Consider the following 14,212-nt stretch of genomic DNA (forward strand, 5'->3'; position numbering starts at 1 on the left):
CTGCGTGTTTCAAATGCTGAGTGTAGTATGCTCGCAGACTAAAAATGTAATTTATTCTCGAAACAACCAGGCTATTATGTATGAGGATGCCAACAGTTGGAGGTCATTATCTTGCTGTTAACTGTTAACAGTTTAATCACCTGTCTGCTGCAAGCACCTAGTTGAAATATTAAAGAAACAAACATAAGCCTGTTACATTAATCAAGTCTCCATTTGCCTCATTTGAGAAACATAAAAGATATCACTATTCTATTGAAAGAGGATGTGATTCATCACAATATTCTGCATTCTCCCTCCCAATCCTTCCCTCAGTTATGGATTATTACGGTATTATAGGCTGTGGGAATCGGTGTGTAAATTGGTGAATACCTGTACTAGTCCAATGCCGCTGTCCACTTTTCCGGAGTAATGAGGGTGGAATTGAGAACAGGAAAAGTGTGGACTGAAACAAGGTTTTAGTTCACATGTTTAAAAAAAAAGTGAGAGGAATGGATAGCAATGAAGATACAAAGTTGGATGAAAGAAGACAAGAAATTAGTGATTTAAAAAAAAACAATCCAGTAGGCTATAACTTCCCAGGCACGTTCTGCTTGAGCTTTGATTGGAATTGTTTGCACACACCAGTTACCATGCTCTTCAATCCATGGGACTGTGGGTGCTCTACCTTATTAAATTAAGCTAATCAATATTGACATTTTCAAATAAAACAATAGCCAGGATTACTTGTTTGTGCCAGTGATTCCGTTCTATTTATAATTCACTGTAAACAATATGACAGTAAATATTCACTCTCACTCTCCCTTACTGAGTGTATCTGAGAAAATCAAGTCACACAAAAAATAGTAAGTAATTTACCTCAGCAACCCTTAAGGGAAGGCACTTGGTACAAAGACTAGGAACAGGCTTTGAAATGATGTGTTCTTTCAAAGAGGGAAAAACTTCACAACCTCAGGACCCTGGGGGCACATTATAGCTCCTTTGAAATGGTGTCATGTTGAAAAGCAGGGATCTCTGGCAGCCATTTTGCACACTACAAGTTCCACATATTTTTTTATAGGCATTGTTAGTCTCGTGAGACCATGGATTTGCGCCTTGGAAGGTTTCCAGGGCGCAGGCCTGGGCAAGGTTGTATGGATGACCAGCAGTTGCCCATGCTGCAAGTCCCCCCTCTCCATGCCACCGATGTTGTCCAAGGGAAGGGCACTAGGGCCGATACAGCTTGGCACCAGTGCTGTCGCAGAGCAATGTGTGGTTAAGTGCCTTGCTCAAGGACACAACACGCTGCCTCAGCTGAGGCTCGAACTAGCGACCTTCAGATCACTAGACCGACGCCTTAACCACTTGGCTATGCGCCAACACAAGTTCCACATAAAGCAAGATATTAATAAGCAGATAATCTACTTGCTATCAATTGAAAAATAAGCATTGACCAGGATACTGAGGATACTGAGGAAAGATCAGCTCTTCTTCAAAATAGTGACCTGGATTTTTTTTCTTAATTTCACTGGAAAGGGCAGTTTTTCTTGGGTGGGAGGGAAGCTTACAATTTCGCAAGTGATAGTACTCTGGAGGTCAATATGAGCCTGCAACTGACTAACTGCAACAAGATCTTATTTTCATGTGATGGCTGCTTAAAGTAAAATGAACAATGCATTACAACTAATTACTCTAGGTAGCCTGTGCAAAATATGCACTAGCAGGCAATTGTGATGTGTCCCAAGAAGAAATAACATAATGACAATAGAAAATGTGAACTAGAATGGACTCAGCTGAAGTGTTGAGTGAATATGTCATCTTACACACAACCATGATGAAAGGAATGAGGATGAAGAAAAAGTGAAAGTGTGCGTAAAAATATGGAATTGTGGTGAGTTTTCAATTATCTAGTAAAGAAGGAAAGGGGGAAAGACAAATGTAGTTTTTTGAGCTTCTTTGGACTCTCAATCAACAAAGATACATCACTGGTTCTATAGGGGAACATTCTGGCAACAGTGATCCAAAAAACAGTTCTAAAATAGAGTGGTAAAAACCAAAACAATTGTGGGAAAAAAAGACATGGTCAGGAAATAGAGGTAAAACTGGGGAAGGCAAATTGAAATTGGGAAACACTACATGTTTAAAAAGTGAACAAAGGGATCAGAAGTTGTTTGACTAAAATATACTATCCTGTCAAGAATTACAAATGAATAGTCAGATAGGTTCCCATACAATTTAGAGAAAAATCAAATGTGCTAAGAGAGTTGACAAAAGAGAACTCAAGGGGTTGGGAAGTTAATAAGGAAAGCAAAGAGGAACTGCAAATTTAAGTAATAGAAAAAGATACATTAGGGCATTCTGTAGATATATAAATCCTATCTACCTACTGCTCGTTATGCTGTTGGCATTTAGGGCAGCAATGAAAGTCCCCCATCTCTGGCGATGTTCTGGGCTTCCTGCATCATATGACTAGCTCAGTTTTCACTACTGTCAGCCATTCAAGCTCCAGGTAGAGACTCCAGAATACCATCACACTCAGACGTAGAGTGATTCTTCATTGCTGTTTCCATGACAAGATATATAAATAATAAAGAAAAAAAAAAGCTACTGGCTGGGCAACTAAGCATTAAGCTCATGGATAATTATGACAGAAATATTAAATAGCAACCTTATTTTAACATTTACTGTGGAAATCAACAAGATGGAGAAATCAGAAACTATCCCCTTATAGAATGAAAATGTGTGAAATAATGGATAAGCTAAGAACAACCTTGGTCTTGATCAATTGCATTTGCACGCACAAGAAGGTTAGGTTTGAGATAGCAGAAGCACTGAGCATATATAAATAATATGCAATAATAATTTCATTAGAAGAGGGAAACAGTGAAAAAGGTCTGGCAGACAACTAATATCATCCTCATACTTAAAAAGAGAGAAAATGTGCATATGGGGATCTTTGGACCAGTGAGATTAATGTCAGTGGTTGGATTGATAATGAAATCCTCGTTCAAAATGTAATAACAAAACAGAGAGAAACTGAAAATATATTAAAGAACTGTCAGCACAGATTTCAAAGGCAAAGCCGTACTTATTGAGTTTTGAAGAAAAAGCTTTTGATAAAACTCAAGGGAAATCTAAAGGATATATTTGAATTTTCAATCAGTTGACAATAAAATGGCAAATAGCAGACTCATGGTCAAGGTGACAGCAATGTGAAGCCCCAAGAGCAGGAGCAGAACGGATCCTCGGTTGACAGTCAAACAGAAAGTGGGGTCACAGTAGCGTAGTGGTTAGCACAACACTATTACAGCTTGGGGTGTCAGACTTCATTTCCGACGTCCTCTGTAAGAAAGTTTGTTAAACAGAGGCACCACAGACAGCATGTGAAACCAGTGTGTACAATGCAGCAGCCTGCCACTCCACGGGGATTTATGCTGCTAGAGTACCCAGAGGGAGCCCATAATTGTGGCTTGGGTGCCAATGGTGGAGTGGAGAGGCTCAGAGAAAGTTTATCAGATTACTGAGTACAAGAGTTGGGATCTCATGTTACAACTGTACAGGATGTTGGTAAGGTGATATTTAGGGAGTACAGTCCTGGTTGCCCCGCTATATAACAATATCATTAAACTGGAGTGCAAAAAGTGTCTATGGAGATGTTATCTGGACTTGAGGGTTGAATTATAAAGAGAGATTAGATGGGCTGGGGATTTTTCTTTCCTGGAGCATAGAAGTCAGAGGGGTGACCTTATCAAGGTTTACTAAACCATGAGGGGCACAGATAAAGGTGGAAACCCAAAGCTTTTACCCCAGAGTGGGGGAGCCCAAAGCTAGAGAGCATGGGTTTAAAGTGAGAGCAGAAAGATTTAGAGCAGTACTCTAAAAGTCACCATACCAACATTCTCTGTTTAACTGCTGTGCCCAGATCATACTAAATGGAAATGCCCTGCCAATGTTGCTGGGATCAATACAGCTTTGAATCTGTGTACAACAGGCATATTCAAGATAACCGACTTAAGCAACACACTGCTTGCAGAAAGATTTTTTACAAGGATTTCTCCTTTGTAATAATGATCAGACAAACTGAGAGAATCTATATTCACTGACAAGTAGCTTTATAGTCTAAACTAACAAGAACATGAATTCATACACTGAGAAACTGCGTGCACGTCTGCTAGGTTTCCTGACTCACGTGGGCAAAGGAGTTCACGCTGGCCTCGAGTTTCTCTTAGTTCCGATCCACTCTCCATGTGTTCCACATAGGGTCACTCACACTCTTATCTGCAATGGTTATTCTCCGCAGTTGTCACTGCTTTGCATTCAAATCCTCTGCATTTATATTCATTTCTTACCAGTTTAAATGTTGCATTTACGCAACATTAGCTCTGGGTCATCTGACTGACCTATAACACCTCCTTATCGGCTCTGGTCCGAGCCAGTATCCGTTCATTGCCCTTCTTCTGCAAGTAACAACTGGTAATTTTATGACTTTCTTTGTCCCTATTACTATTTCTCCAGTGTCATTTTCCAGTGGTCTGATGTTCACTCTTGCCCCTCTTTTACTTTTAATATATCTGGAAAAAATCTTATGATTTCCTCTTTTATATTATTGGCCAGCTTATTTTAGTATTCCATATTTTCTCTCCTTATTGCTCTTTTTAGATCCATTCTGATGTTTTTTTAAAGCTTTTCAATCCTCTAGTTTCCCACTAATTTTTACCATATTGTATGCCCTCTCTTTTGTTTTTATGCTGCATTTAACTTCCTATGTCAGCCAAGCTTGTATCATCCTCTGTTTAGAATGCTACTTCGTCTTTGAGATGAACCGATCATGTGTCTTCCAAAATCCTTTCAGAAATTCCATCCATTTCTGCTCTGCAGTCATCCCTGCTAGCGCCTCCTTTCAAGCAAGCTGTCTTTGGCCAGCTCCTCTCTCATTCATATGTACCTTTACTCAACCGGAATGCCGATGCTTCTGATTTTAGCTTCTCCTCTCAAACAGCAGGGGGATTTCAATTCCAGAGGTTCCTTTACCTTAAGCTCCTTAATCAAATCTGGTTCTTTACACAATACCTAATGCAGAATTGCCTTTTCTCTAGTGGGCTCGACCACAAGCTGCTCTAAAAAGCCATCTCGGAGCATTCTACAAATTCCTCCACCTGGGACTCAGCACCAACCCGATTTTCCCAATCTACCTGTATATTAAAAACCCCCCATGAACATCATAACATTGCCCCTTTTTGCATGTCTTTTCTATCCCTCATTTTCTATCTCAGTTAGATAACTTCGTTAGCACAGACAAACTGAGCTGTATGGTTTGTTTCTGTCCTGTAAGGCTCCATGGCTCCCATCATCTTTGCGTGTGCACAGGTTCCTTTCTAAGTGTGAAATTCACAACCAGCTGTTCTGCACAAGCTCCCTTTATATTCTTTAAACAGAAAATCCCCTGTGCTTGAGTGCAGAGAGCTACAAGTTTAAACACAGGGACAAGTTAAGGGAGTCACCTGTAGTGCAGATCTGATTTTGAAGCTAACTCAGTGGAGCAGATTATTTTCCACTCAGAGAGTACGCACTGGGTACTGAAATCCTGTCTGTACGTCATCCAGCTAAATGGAAGAACATCACCTACTCTGTACATCTAGGTCTTAGTAAAAGTACAATTCTATCAGAAACACTAAAGTCAAGTCAAGTCAAGTTTATTGTCATTTAACTATATACATGTATGCTGTCAAACAAGATGACGTTTCTCCGGACTGGGGTGTGAATCACAGTGGTACAGATAGCACACATATAACGTACACACAATAGCTTAGGAGAGTAAGAATTAAATCTGCAAATTAATTACACACAGATAAACAAAGTAAAGTGTATGAATTAAATATTGTAGGGTACAATACAAATTATCCAGTAATACCTAGGATACGATGCAGCAGGGAGTTCAGAAGCCTAATGGCTGGAGGGAAAAAACAGTTTCCCATCCTGACCATTCTTGTCTTTGTGCATTGGAGTCTCCTGCCTAATGGCAGAAAGTCAAAGAGGATGCTGGATGGATGGGTGGGATCCTTAATAATTCTAAGGGCCCTTCGTGTGCACCACGTCTGATAAGTGTCCCTGATGGATGGTAGGGAGACCCCTATGATCCTCTCGGCCATTCTCACGGTCCTTAGTAGGGACTTCTGGTCCGACGCTCGGCTCCTTCCATACCAGGTGGAGATACAGCTTGTCAGGACGCTCTCGGAGGTGCTTCTGTAAAATTCAGTTAAGATGGTGGGTGGGAAGAGTATCATTTGCCTCAATCGCCTCAAGAAGTGGAGGCACTGCTGTGCTTTCGTATTCATGGAGGTGATATTGAGGGACCAGGTGAGGCCATCCATGAGGTGAGCTCCCAGGAACTTGATGCATTTAACTGTCTCTGCAGTAGCCACATATGTGCAGTGCCCCAGCCAGGAACCTGGGAGACAGTGGGAAGATGGTTGGAGTGAGCTTTGGCAGTCAGAGGATAAAATAAATACAAGGATTTGGTTTGAGAAACCAACCTCTTGTGTATCAATTAACCTTATAAAGTAGCCTCAAGAGTTGGCCAGTGACTGAGTATCTCGTAGTCAGCGTCCCACTTGGAGATTCGTTTCATGTACAGTTGTAGCAATGGACCAGATGTCCAGTATGTCGACTTCCACTTGTTCTTCTTGCTGATTTCCAGGGTTCCAAGCACGTCTAGCAAGGTCTGATCAAACCTCTCGGGCTGAGGTTCACCCTACGGATGACAAGGCTTAATCCTCGACTTCTCGACTCCAAGCACGCTCAGTAACTCATGTATGAGCCTACTCTCGAAATCCCATCCCTGATCACTATTTATCTGCCTGGGGAGGCCATAATAAATGAAATACTTCTCTCATGGACACCATGGACACTCTCTGGTCCTTGGTGGGGAAAACTTGCGTATATCTGGTGTAGTGGTCCGTAACGACCAAGACATTCGCCACATTGCTGGCATCGGGTTCTATTGACAGGAAATCCATTCACACCAGGTCAAGGGGCCCTGCACTCTGCAAGTGGGACAAGGGAGCTGCCTGCGTAGGCAGTGTCTTCCTCTGAATGCATCGAATGCACAACCTGCAGTACTTTTTGATCTCCGGCTTCATCGGGGCCAGTAGAACCGGTCTCTGAGCAATCCAGAGGTCTCTTCAACCCCCAAATGGCTAGAATCATCATGAAGTGACTTCAACACAATCCTTCGATATTTCTCAGGCAGAACCTGCTGAGAACGCCAAGGTCAGTCCAGAGGTGATGTGACCCATCATAGATCTGGTTCCACAACTTCAATCTGGGCCACGCTCTCAGTAATTGAGACACTGCATCGTGTTTCATCCTCTCTGCTTGGGCTATGTCTCCCTTTTCAACCGCTGACCAAATGGTACTGACGCCTGGGTCATCTCACTGAGCACTTCCCGAGGACTCAATTCCAGCAAAGGGGCACCGAAGGCGGACCCAAATGCAAGACACAGACACTGAAGTACAAGGAACAGGACTCGGTGTGTCAAGAAAGCAAGGGAAGTGGGGAAGGAAGGACGCTGGACATTGACACGCCCTGGATGAGACTAGGTTGCAGGGCCTGGGCTAGGACATGGACAGGAAACACGGAACCCGGACAAGGAACTAAGAACAAGGAGCCTGGACTAGAACTCCAAGCCAGAGACTGGACAGGGACTTGGAAACTGGGTCTTGACTCAGGCTTGGATCCCAGATCTAGGCAAGGACGAGACATGGCTACAGGACTGGACGTGGCTAGGCTACAGGGGTAACGTGAGACTCCTGGACAGGACAAAGGAAATCCAGCACCGGACAAGGGAAATCCAGCACAGGGCTGGGCGAAGTACTCCTGGGCTGGGTGAGACACATGGACAGGACGAGAACACGAAGCCTTGATTTGGTCTTGGGAGACAGGAACCTCGGAGCCTTGGACTTGGAACTCAGGAACCTCGGAGCCTTGGACTTGAGCACAGGAACTTAGAACACAGAGCCGGAACCCCTCCTGGGAGCAGGACATAGGGCTGGGACTCATACACAGCACACAGACCCAGGAACCCCTCCTTGGGAACAGGGCCAAGGGCCAGGGCTCATTCTACACACAGTACACTGGACACAAAGAGACAGATCTCCACTCAGGGTAGCGGCAAACAGCCGGACCTACCTCACAAAGGTGAGGACACAGAGACAGCTCCCAACTCAATGTAGCAGCAAATGGCTGGACCTACCTAGCGAAGGCAAGGACACAAAGAGTCAATTCCAAACAACGACAGACTGTTCCTTATCTTGACACAGCAAGGCCCCGGTCTTGCTCTGGTGGTTGAACCTGATGGTGTTACAGGCGAGGACATAGGGGAAGGGAAGGGAACAGTCCAGCAAATGAAGCTGAACCCAAGAGCTATTTATGAAGCCATCCCAAAATGAGAATCAGGTGCTTCAATTGAGGCACCCCAACAGAACAAAGGAAAACCAGGAAACCTGGAATAAGGATCAATGGACCGGACCGTGAACTGGAATGCGGACTTCACGGACCAGACCATGACACTGGTTTGCTTTCAGAGTGGTCAAGTTACAGTAAGCATGTGGAATGGCGTCATCTGAAGCTCTCAATTGATCTACCGCTCAATCCTGCCCTTGCCTTCCCTCTGCCTTCACCATGATGGAAAACTAGCACTTGGCTTTCACCCTCGGGGCAGAAACACTCTCCCACTCTTCATCCCTGTCCAACCCTCCATGCGTGCGTCAGGACAAAGCATCAGCATCAATGTTCCTACTTCCAGGCCACAACTTCAGGCCTCCAATTTCCCCGAGATCAGGATATAAGTTAGAGGATTGTTGTCCGTCCTCACCTCAAACTTGGCACCATGGAGGTAGTCACTCAGCTTATCCACCACAACCCATTTCGATGCCAGAAACTTCAACTTGTGTGTGGATAGTTTTTCTCAGAGGGTGACAGACTCCGGCTGACAAACGCAACAGTTCTCAACCCAGTGCCCTGATCTTGATACAGGACACCTCATGTGCCCTCTCTGCTGGCATCCGTATGCAGTACATACGGCAACTGAGGTCTGCAAAATCCAGCACAGGCACCTGGGTCAGCATCTCCTTCAGTGACTGAAAGGCCTTTTCACATTTTGCATCCCACCTCACTCCAAAAGGCCCTGAAGGGCTAAGATAATCTTTGTTCTCCTCCCCTTCTATTCTCCTCCCTTTCTTCCCCAAGGGAGGGCAACCACACAGAAGCTGATCTAAAGGGTGACTCACTTTCACGTAGCCCTTCACAAACCTCCAGTAGTACCCACAGAACCCAAGGAACAAGCACAAAGCACTCACAGTCTGGGGCCCTGGTCATGTGGTCACTGCTTCCATTTTAACTGGATCTGTAGCTATTCCATACCGTGAGACGATGTGCCCAATATAGCTGACAGAGGTCTTGCAGAACTGGCACTTGTCAGGAGAATTTTTAACCCTTCAGCTTTCAGGCAGCCCAGCACCTTCAGTAGCCTCGCTTCATGTTCCTCCAAGGTGGACCCAAATGCTATGAGGTCATTCAGATACACCAACACCTCAAGCAGGTTCATATCCCCCACCGTTGACACGCTGGAAGGTCGCAGGAGCTCCCGATATGCCCTGGGACATCCTTTCAAACTGGAAGAGTCCCAGTGGACATATAAATGCCATCTCCTCTTTGTCTGCCTCACTCACGGGCATCTGGTAATATCCACTCCTCAAGTCCAGCACACTGAACCACTTCACACCACTCAGACAGGCCAGCGCAACTTTGATCCTCGGGACTGTATACTGGTCGAAGATCGTATACCTGTTCACAGTCCTATAGTCCACAGGCATCCATACCTTCCCATTCTTCTTCCTGGCTACTACTATTGGGGATGCATAGGGGCTTCTGGACTCATTGATGATCCCAGCTTCCTTCAACTTACACAAATGCTGCCAAATGTCTTCCACCTGTGCAGGGGTCAGTCGCCGTGACATCTCTCTGAACGGGGTATCCTCAGTCACCTGGATAGTGTGGCGAGTGTTCTTGGAACAACCCACATCAAACTCGTCAGTGGAAAAGACACCTTCCAGTTTCAACATCTTCTCTATCAACCTCCAGAGAGTCCCCAAGATTGAATGACTCAACAGTGAACTTCCCCTTTCTCGAAGAGAGTTTCTCCCTGGCATGTCTCACAGGGACACTAGACACTAGACATTACCGGGAAGAGACACACCAGAGGCATCTCCTGCCTGAAGGAGACCTCCCTCTTCGAAGTGTTCCTGACAATCGCTGCCCTCCTGTTCACCTGTACAACCAAGGGCTTCTGCAGTTTGGGCCTCACCAGTACCCCAGCAGGTAAGCCTGACTCCTCCTCGTGGTCTTCCAGAGCATCCACCAGGAGGGCCTTGGCCACAGGCATTCTGGGAAATTTGGGGTTTCCCATCATTCTCGCTACTTCCCCAGGCCGTAACGCGATTGGCTTTGACTGGGTGAACCACACAGTCCCTCGCCTAAGATCATTATCCAGCCCAAAGGGGCCACACACTTCCTCAAAAGTAGCTCGAAACACTGCGTGATCAGTCAATGTTTTCAGAAAGCTCTCTACAGCTCTCTCCTTGCAGGCTCCTGTTGGCCTTGTCACAATAGTAGTATTAGTCCCCACAAGAATTGAAAATCTGCCCTTCTCAACAGAGTCCGGACAAACCAGCTTGATGTATCAAAAACCTCACCCACTCCCACCCACATCTGCCTCCGAAAACTCCAGCTTCACTGACGAATAACCGTCATACAGGTAATCACGAGGAAATTTGCAGACGCTGGCATTTCAAGCAAAACACATAAAAGTTGCTGGTGAACGCAGCAGGTCAGGCAGCATCTCTAGGAAGAGGTACAGTCGACTCTTTGGGCCGAGACCCTTCGTCAGGACTAACTGAAAGAAGAGATAGTAAGAGATTTGAAAGTTGGAGGGGGAGGGGGAGGAGGAGATACAAAATGATAGGAGAAGACAGGAGGGGGAGGTATGGAGCCAAGAGCTGGACAGGTGATTGGCAAAAGGTATATGAGAGGATCATGGGATGGGAGGGCTAGGGAGAAAGAAAGCAAGAAAAAGAATATAAATATATTCCCCTCTTCCCCCTCGTACCCCATCCATTAATGCCCCTCCTCCCCTCGTACCCCATCCGTTATTTATTTATTTATTTATTATATGTATATTCTTTTTCTCTCTTTTTCTCCCTCTGTCCCTCTCACTATACCCCTTGCCCATCCTCTGGGCTTCACCCCTCCCCCTTTCTTTCTCCCTGGGCCTCCTGTCCCATGATCCTCTCATATCCCTTTTGCCAATCACTTGTCCAGCTTTTGGCTCCATCCCTCCCCTTCCTGTCTTCTCCTATCATTTTGGATCTCCCCCTCCCCCTCCCACTTTCAAATCTCTTACTAGCTCTTCTTTCAGTTAGTCCTGACGAGGGGTCTCGGCCCGAAACGTCGACTGTACCTCTTCCTAGAGATGCTGCCTGGCCTGCTGCGTTCACCAGCAACTTTTATGTGTGATACAAATAATCACTTGCACTAAGACCCCAGATCTCTAGTGCACTGAATGCCGTCAATGGGAAATGCATAAAATACTGGTTGTAAAACAAATGGGACAGCAAAGAGACCTGCGACCCTGTGTCAAGTATTGGTCTAGCAATAACTAACCTCGATATGTAGCAATACGTTGGAGCTTGGCCCCACTAAGCCTTCAGGAATAGGGGTTATTTGCTTTAGGGTGTTCCTCGATATATTGCTAGGAACACGTTCCCCCCGAGATGCCAGGCCATTCCCTCACTAGGTCTATTCTAAGTTTCCTGACATCTCTCTCTGCTTAGGAGTCTGGGGGCTCACTCACTGAGGGGTTTGAAATGTTCTGAAACCCTGTCATGAGCTCCATTGGACTTCCCATCACTCCAAACACCTTTTCCAGTGCTTGCACGTAGGCCGCAGAAGTGGCAAGGGCGTTCTCACTATGTCAGCAGCCCGCCTTCTCAAACTTTCAACCATTCGCTGTCATTTTACATCAACAGAGCACTGCAACTCATCTAACAACCAAGAGGTCTGCTCAGCCCAAGTCTCAAACTCCTCATCCCCCTCAGGAGAGGGCTTCGCACCAGAGAGCATTCTCAGCTCTTGATAGCTAGGACCCTCTGCTTGGCACTGAGCCATTTATTTGCCAGGGAGGTAAGGGCTGATTCCAACTCAGAAGTCCCACTCTGCGCTGGGGGAGTCATTAGATATTCCAAATCAGACCACTCCTTCCCCTCGCTCAGCAGAAACGAGAGCACCCTGTCTTTGAAGACTCCGCCCCCAGCTACATGAAACTCGACTTGTGTGATTCGGCCTACTCCCCTACATTCTCCTCTCCCGGGGCCCCAATAGTATCAGGCAGTTCCAATGCTGTTACGTCAACACTAGTCTGGACCAAAACAAAGTCTTTGCCCGCCTTTTTATCAAACCTCTGCTCCACAATCATAACCGTTCCTGCAGCTTTAACAGTACTTAAAGTTCGAATGAACAATTCACCGGGGATACTAAGGTCTACCCCTGCATCATCCATAACCACGTATTGTCATCGCTTTACCAGACAATAGTTTAGCACAGACTTAAACACACAACCCACTGGATCAATGTTCAGGGCAATCACACAGCATCCAACAGAATCAATCCCGGACGATACCCCACAATGAAACTGTTTCCATCGGCTGCGTGAGTCTAGGGAAGACAATCTCCAGCCACACCAAATGTGTGAGACCGAGGTGTGAGCCCCCCCCCAAACCTCCTCTTTGTGTGGATGCTATATGACTCGTTATCCTGTTACAAACAAGTGCCATGAAATAACAGATAGCACACTGCATAAATTAAAAGGTTTAGCTTTATAATTCTTAATTTGACTAAAGGGTTAGTAAAGAAAGAACAAAACAAGAAAAGGACCCATTTTAATGCAACAGTCTAACATGCACAAGTTGGAGCTCACAGTTTCCCCTTCGTCAATCCTCCTTCGATCTCCCCGAGATCATTGAATCACGGCCCCACTCTAGGTCGAATCCTACGACCTCTTCTCTCTGGCATCTTCTCTCTTCTCCTCCTTAACAAAAGCCCCCAAGCCCAACCTTAGTGTCCCTCACCAGAGAAACCTCCCCTTAATCCAGCCATCCTAATTGGATGGCACACAATTCTCCTGTCTCTTACCTTCAACAGTAACCCAAACAAGCAGCTTGCACCAGACAGCACAAATGAAATACAGAACAGCATATCAATAAAAAAATATGAACCAGGGCATTGTACCATGTGTGTACAGTGTCCCAGGCAGGAACCTGGGAGACAGTGGGAAGGTGGTTGGAATGAGTTTTGACAGTCAGATGATAAAATAAGTACAAGGATCTGGCTTGAGAAACCAGCACCTGTGTATCAATTAACTGTCTAAAGTTGGCCAGTGACTGAGGATCTCGTGACAGCGTCCCACCTCCTGACACCTCAAAGCCTTTCCATTACTCACAGGACACAAGCGACAGGACTCTCTCCACATGCCTGGACAAGTACACCCAGGAAGCTTGCCAGCAGCCAGGGAAAAGCAGTCCCTTGACCGACTCCCCATCGACCACCAAGTTCTCATTTCCTCCACCACAGGGCCACAGTGGGTGCGGCGTGTACAGTCTGCAAAACGTGCTGCGGTTCTTCACCCAATCTACCCCAGCCGCTCCTCCCAAACCCGCAACGTCTGTTACAAAGAAGGGCAAGGGCAGAGAAAGTCCACATCCTGCAGAATCGCCAGCAGCCACACAACACCCCAACGTGAAAATACATCAACGATACTCCATTCTGACCAGGTCTAAATCCTGGAACTCAGAGTCAAGCATGTTGTGGGAGCACCTTCACCAGAGGGACTGTAGCATGTGCAGAAAGGGTGGGCTCGTCATCTCAGGAGCTGTTAATGATGGTCAATAAATCCAGGTTTGTTGGATGCATCCAAGTCACAAAAAGATGAGTAAGAATTAAAAGAAAATTGTTTAGTATTAGCGTTATTGCAGAATCCTAACTAGTATGATGAAAAATTGATCGTTTAGAATTAATAAGATGGATCTAATGCTGTAAATCACAAAATGGTAGGCTTAAGATGTGTTATATTATTTGGAAGTAAATAGATCACATTAAACTAATGAGGTAATACTGTTTCTCTGG

The 14,212-nt window shown here is 45.4% G+C and overlaps 1 long non-coding RNA gene across 1 annotated transcript in view; it reads right to left on the reverse strand.

Moving 5' to 3' along the window:
* The window catches only part of LOC134336849 (uncharacterized), an 84,409-nt gene extending 71,302 nt beyond the window's left edge, over positions 1-13,107 (reverse strand). The window contains exon 1 of the long non-coding RNA XR_010015895.1: positions 13,008-13,107. This is a non-coding gene — a long non-coding RNA (uncharacterized LOC134336849). The remainder of the gene's footprint in view (positions 1-13,007) is intronic.
* Positions 13,108-14,212: the final 1,105 nt, after the last annotated feature.

The sequence above is a fragment of the Mobula hypostoma genome, chromosome 23 (assembly GCF_963921235.1).
Source record: "Mobula hypostoma chromosome 23, sMobHyp1.1, whole genome shotgun sequence".
NCBI lineage: Eukaryota > Metazoa > Chordata > Chondrichthyes > Myliobatiformes > Myliobatidae > Mobula > Mobula hypostoma.